The following is a 5,998-nucleotide window of genomic DNA, read 5'->3' on the forward strand; positions in this document are numbered from 1 at the left end:
CCGCGGGCCCCCTACCGCCGGCGCCGGGCCAGGCCCGTCGCCGCTCCGGCTGCCGCCCAGCCCCGCGCCCCCCCGCCCCGGAAGCGCTTCCCAGCCCCGCCCCCTGGGCGCCCGCGCTTCCGGGCAGGCGCCGACCCGGGTGGCGGCGCTGCGAGGTGGACCTCTCGCCAGGGACCGGGATCTTGAGTCCCGCCCGATTGTCGTCCCAGAGCCTTGCTGTGGACGAGCGGCAGCCTTGGTCTGGACCCCGGAGTTCCGACTCCGGGGAGCGGCGTCGGCTCTGCCTTCCGCCCGCGCTCTCCTCGGCGCCCCCTGCTGGCCGGAGGAGGGCGGCGCAGTGGGGCGCGTTTCAGGGGCTCCCGGAATGGAAGGGGTGGGAGAGAGCCCAGGGCCCTCGACCCCCCAGCACTGGGGGCCTGCCCCCAGCCCAGCCCTCTCTTCCAAGACCCTCGCTCCTGCAGCTCTTCAGGCTCTTGCCACGCACCCGAGCTGCACCTGGCAGGGCAGCTGAAGGCAGCAAGGTGCAGTGGTCAGCAGCAGGGCTCTGGGGAGCTGCCATAGCGGGTCTCTTGACTTACGACCTTGGGCCGGTTTTCTCTCTCTCAAAACGGAGGTGGCTCCCGCCTGTAATCCCAGCACTTTGGGAGGGCGAGGCGGGAGGATCACTTGATCCTAGGAGTTTGAAACCAGCCTGGGCAACATGGGGAGGCCCCATCTGAATTTTTAAAACTTAGCCAGGCATGGTGGCACATGCCTGTAGTTCCAGCTGCTGGGGAGGCTGAGGTGGGAGGGTCGCTTGAGTCCAGGAGGTCGAGGCTGCGGTGAGCCATGATCGTGTCACTGTACTTCAGCAGTGGTGAAAGAGCAAGAGCCTGTCTCAAAAACAAAACAAAACAAAACGGAGGTGAAAATTCCCAGCTCACTTATAAAACCCATTTCACAGAGCATGCCTCAAAAAATGTGCATTTCCAGACCCTTGGGGACACCCCAGTCTTCAAACCGTTGGGTGGGAGTGGGAACCTCACCCAGCATTTTCCCCTCGGCTTTAGATCAATGTAACAGCCTTTGAAGAGCTTCCCTTTGCATTTTGGTGCACTTAGTAGTTGTGGCAGAGGTTTATTTTCCTTTTTCTGGCTTTGTAATAAAAATAAACTAGGAGGCAAAGATACCAGCTCCTATTCAGGATAGAAAGCTGCTGAGACTTCCTGATGTTACTTCACCCTTTGCAAGCAGGAACTGTCTCTCCAGGATCCATCCAGTGGTCATCCTCCAATAACAACAGCTACCCCTTGTCAAGCACTCCATGCAGGGCACTGTGTAGACACTTGACAGCCATGACCTCATTTAACACAACCTAAGGAGGTGGCGATCTATTCCCGTTTCAATCCAAGAGGGAACTGAGGCTCAGAGAGGTTGAGTGACTTATCCAAAGTCACACAGCTAGTAAATGGCAGACTTGGGATGAACTCCCTTGTCTCTCTGCCTTCTTATAGCAACAGAACATCCAAGCATAGGATTTAGGCAACCCGCCTACAACTGCAGGCACCTGGGCAGACAGGTAGTCTCACTCTTGAATTGCTATTGCACTTAAGTTGTTTTCTTGAGATCTGTCCCCAAGGGTGAAATATGTGTGCACCCAGGAATACATCATCTTGTCAGGTCTGGTTTACTCTGGACTACTGAGCTGAATCTTTTTTTTTTTTTTTTGAGACAGAGTCTCGCTCTTTCCCAGACTGGAGTGCAGTGGCTCGAACTCCGCTCACTGCAAGCTCCGCCCCCCGGGTTCACGCCCTTCTCCTGTCTCAGCCTCCAGAGTAGCTGAGACTACAGGCGCCCGCCACCACGCCCGGCTTATTTTTTGTATTTTTAGTAGAGACGGAGTTTCACCGTGTTAGCCAGGATGGTCTTGATCTCCTGACCTCGTGATCTGCCCGCCTGGGTCTCCCAAAGTGCTGGGATTACAGGCGTGAGCCACCGCACCTGGCGAGCTGATTCTATGCCCAGAGTTTTTCCTACAGATCAGCCTTGGGCCTCATCATTTTAACTGATGTTTGCTAAATTTGTTGGTAAGAGTTAGGGTCTTCTTGACTGTGATACAGTATTTGCATGTCATTAAGGACTATAAAGACTAAAATAGAGGCCAGGCACGGTGGCTCACGCCTGTAATCCCAGTATTTTGGGAGACCCAGGCGGGCGGATCACGACCTTAGGAGTTTGAGACCAGCCTGGCCAACACGGTGAAGCCCCGTCTCTACTAAAAATAAAAAAAATTAGCCGGGCGTGGCGGCACGTGCCTGTAATTCCAGCTACTTGGGAGGCTGAGGCAGGAGAATCACTTGAACCCAGGAGGTGGAGGTTGCAGTGAGCCAAGATCTCACTATTGCAATCTCGCCAGGGTGACTGTGGGAGACTCTGACTCAAAAAAAAAAAAAAAAAAAAAAAAAGACTAAAATAGTTCCTGAGTTTTTGACCCTCCACTGCAAAGTGTCTCAAAGTTGCTGGCCATCCGTCTGTCCTTTGGGTGCTGGACATTTCCCCCTCATAGTTTATATTTACTCTCCCACCTAACTGGGTTACCAAACTCATCATTTATATATTTTTCTAGCCCCTTGCTTTTTTTGTTCTTGTTGTTTAGCTGATTGTCATGGTCTCTACTAATTTTAGTTAAAAAACTGTCACTCCTCCACAGTTGAGGTGCATATGTGTTTCTGTTTTCCCATAATCTTTGTGGCAGTTTTAAATAATTTAACCCGTTAGCTCCCTTGAAATCAAGAAGCCTACAGAGTGATGTACAAGTCTCATTTTAATTTATTCCACAGTTATCCATTTTCCCCAGCAGCATTTATGAAATGTTCAAATTCACATTTTGTTGAAGTTTGGGGTTACCCTTCAATCCACAGTTAAGAAGGGGTTTTCTGGCCGGGCGGAGTGATTCATGCCTGTAATCCCAAGCACTCTGGGAGGTTGAGGCAGGAGGATCACTTGAGCCCAGGAGTTTGAGACCAGCCTGGGCAATATAGTGAAACCTCATCTCTACAAAAAAAGAAAAAAAAAAAAAGCTGAGTGTGGTGCCGTGTGCCTGTGGTCTCAGCTACTTGGGAGGCTGAGGTGGAGGATCTCGTGAGCCCTGGAGGTCAAGGCTGCAGTGAGCCATGATCACCAGTCTGCACTCCAATCTGAGCATCAGTGTAAGACCCTGTCTCTTAAAAAAAAAAAAAAAAAGGTGTGGGGCTTCCCATCGTAGGGGGGTCAGCCTATGTGGGGGTGATGGCTGATAGCTTACCAATACTTGTGTTCTGCCTTCTCTTCTTCCACAGCACATGGTAAAAACACATCTCCAGCCTCCTAACCGTTGTCAAGTGTTATAATTGAGGTAGCCTGTGAGGTGCTTGGCATATGTGAGTCTGCCGTAAAAGTGAATTCCCTTCCCATTCTTTCCTCTTCTCCCCCTCCTTGGACAGATGCGGCCTGAATCTCCGCTTCTCATTTATTCCAGATTCGTGAGCACTTGGAGAGCCAAGAGAGCCAGGTTACAACTGGTCCCAGCTTCTCCTTCTGGCCTCCACCAGGGACCCTTTCTGCCAGGACTGCAGGACTTGGCTCTGGTCCACCTGGCAATCCTCAGAGTTTGGCAAAACCTGTTGACTCTTGGCACCTGTTAGTCTTTATACACACACGTAACTCGTGTCTCCCTTAAACAAAATATTATATGAATTGTTTGGGGTTTCCTCATTCATCCTCCTCTCACCAGGACCCACTAGTGTGTCCCTTCCACCTACCTCACTACCTGAACGGTACCGTCGAAGGGGGAGCCCGTCTCTCCAAACAGTCCCAAGATGTCCACTGACTTCCAGATCATTCCAGTAGGTCAGGGTTCCTTCCACCTGGCCACCTCTGCAGAGGAGGGTGAACATTCCTTCTGGGTCAGGGAGAGCACTTCCTTGGAGAACCCTCTGACACTCACCATCTTTGCAGTGCGGACCAGGTAGTTGGTTTACCCCTCAGAGCTTCTCTTCTTCACGTGTTAGATGATGGTGAGGCTGAGGGGTGTGATTTGAAGAGCTTCCTTTCCATGATGAAGACCGGGCAGTAGAGAATCCTGTGGCTAAGCAATGAGACAGATCTGGGCTAAACCCCAGCTCAGCCGCACAAGACCTCTGCAACCTGAGATGGGGCAAGACATTTGACCCTACTGAGCCTTGGCCTCCTCGTCTGTGTAGCAACGGGGATGGTACTTACCTCAGTGGGCAAATAAGATAATAATTTAATGTTTTCAGAATGGCATACTCAACAAATATTTTTGATCAGCAAGAAAGCAAGGGAAGGCCGGGTGCAGTGGCTCGCGCTTGTAATTCCAGCACTTTGTGAGGCCGAGGTGGGAGGATTGCTTGAGCACAGGAGCTCAAGACTAGCCTGGGCAACATGGCAAGACCCCTTCTCTACAAAAATTAGTCAGGCATGGTGGTGAGCGCCTACGGTCTTAGCTACTCTGAGCCTGGGAGATTGAGACTACAGTAAGCTGTGATGGCACTGCTGCATTCCAGCTTGGGCAACAGGGTAAGACTCTGTCTCAAAAAAAAAAAAAAAAAAGGAAAAGAAAAAGGAAAGGAGGAAGGGAAGGAAAGAAAGGGAGAAAGGATGGTCTCAAGAGCCGCCACCCATTTCCATGAGGCCACTCCTCACTTCCTGGAGATAGCTTGCTCTCTACTCTCTGCCTGTCTCCCCTATTCAGCTTCCATGTGGGTCCTGCCTCTCTCTGACCTGAGTCCTGCTGACACCCACTGGGCCCAGGTGCTGCCTCTGGAGTTCCTCCCCTCTGTAATTTTCTTCCTGATCTCCTCCCTCCTGGTTTCCTGCTGGTTCTCCAGCACTTTGCAAATGACTCTCCTGGCACTCTGCACTTCTTTGTAGTAATCACAATGATAATTAATTACCTGTACAACTATGTGTTTAATAGCTGTGTCTCCTACCACTAGCCGGTAAACTCCATGAGGATGAGAACTTGTCTGACTTCTTTCCTGCCATTTCTTCAGTGCTTGATACTTAATAAATATTTGTTGGATTAACAGATAATGAGAGGCTACCTGTTTTTCTTCTAAGTCTATGTTCCCTGAGGGCAAGGACTGCTTTATCGTTCCATTTTCCCTGCACCTTACAGAGAACCTGGTACTGAACGGGCAACACTATTTGCTGAATGAATGAATGAATGAAGTGAATGAATGAATGAGAGACTGAAGCCCCATTTCTCTTCCCCTTTTACCTGTATCACACCTTAAGACTGGTTCTCCCCTCACTGTAAATGCTTTCTTGGTCCTAACCAGCTCCTACCTGGAAGCTTCCCTTGACACATAATGATAATAGGTAAGAAGAGAGAGAAATGCCTTCCACATTTGTAGGGAATCCTCATTAGAAAAACAGGATTTTCAGGCTCGGTGCGGTGGCTCATGTCTGTAATTCCAGCACTTTGGGAGGCCAAGTGGAGCGGATCACGAGATCAGGAGATCGAGACTATCCGGGTAACACAGTGAAACCCCGTCTCTACTAAAAATACAAAAATTAGCCGGGCGTGGTGGCGGGCGCCTGTAGTCCCAGCTATTCAGAAGGCTGAGGCAGGAGAATCGTTTGAACCCGGGAGACGGAGGTTGCAGTGAGCCGAGATCGCGCCATTGCACTCCAGCCTGGGTGACAGAGCAAGACTCCATCTCAAAAAAAAAAAAAAAGAAAGAAAAAAAAGAAAAATAGGATTTTCAAGAAATCTGCATGGACCTCTCCACCCCAGTTCCTGCAGAGGACACACTTACCTGGTCAAAAAGGGTGCCTTCAACAGGACCCACTTTTTCAACACAGGGCAATTTCCTCTCAGTTTTCATCAGAGCCATTAATTGCAAAGTTTCACAACTACACTCACAGTATTGTGGTGGGCAGTGTTGTGTGCTGGTTAAGAGAGTGGAGGAGTCTTTAAAGTTGCCATGGGTGCAACACTTAATCTTTTTTACTT

The sequence above is a fragment of the Rhinopithecus bieti genome, unplaced genomic scaffold (assembly GCF_001698545.2).
Source record: "Rhinopithecus bieti isolate Rb0 unplaced genomic scaffold, ASM169854v2 scaffold_7967, whole genome shotgun sequence".
Taxonomy (NCBI): Eukaryota; Metazoa; Chordata; class Mammalia; order Primates; family Cercopithecidae; genus Rhinopithecus; species Rhinopithecus bieti.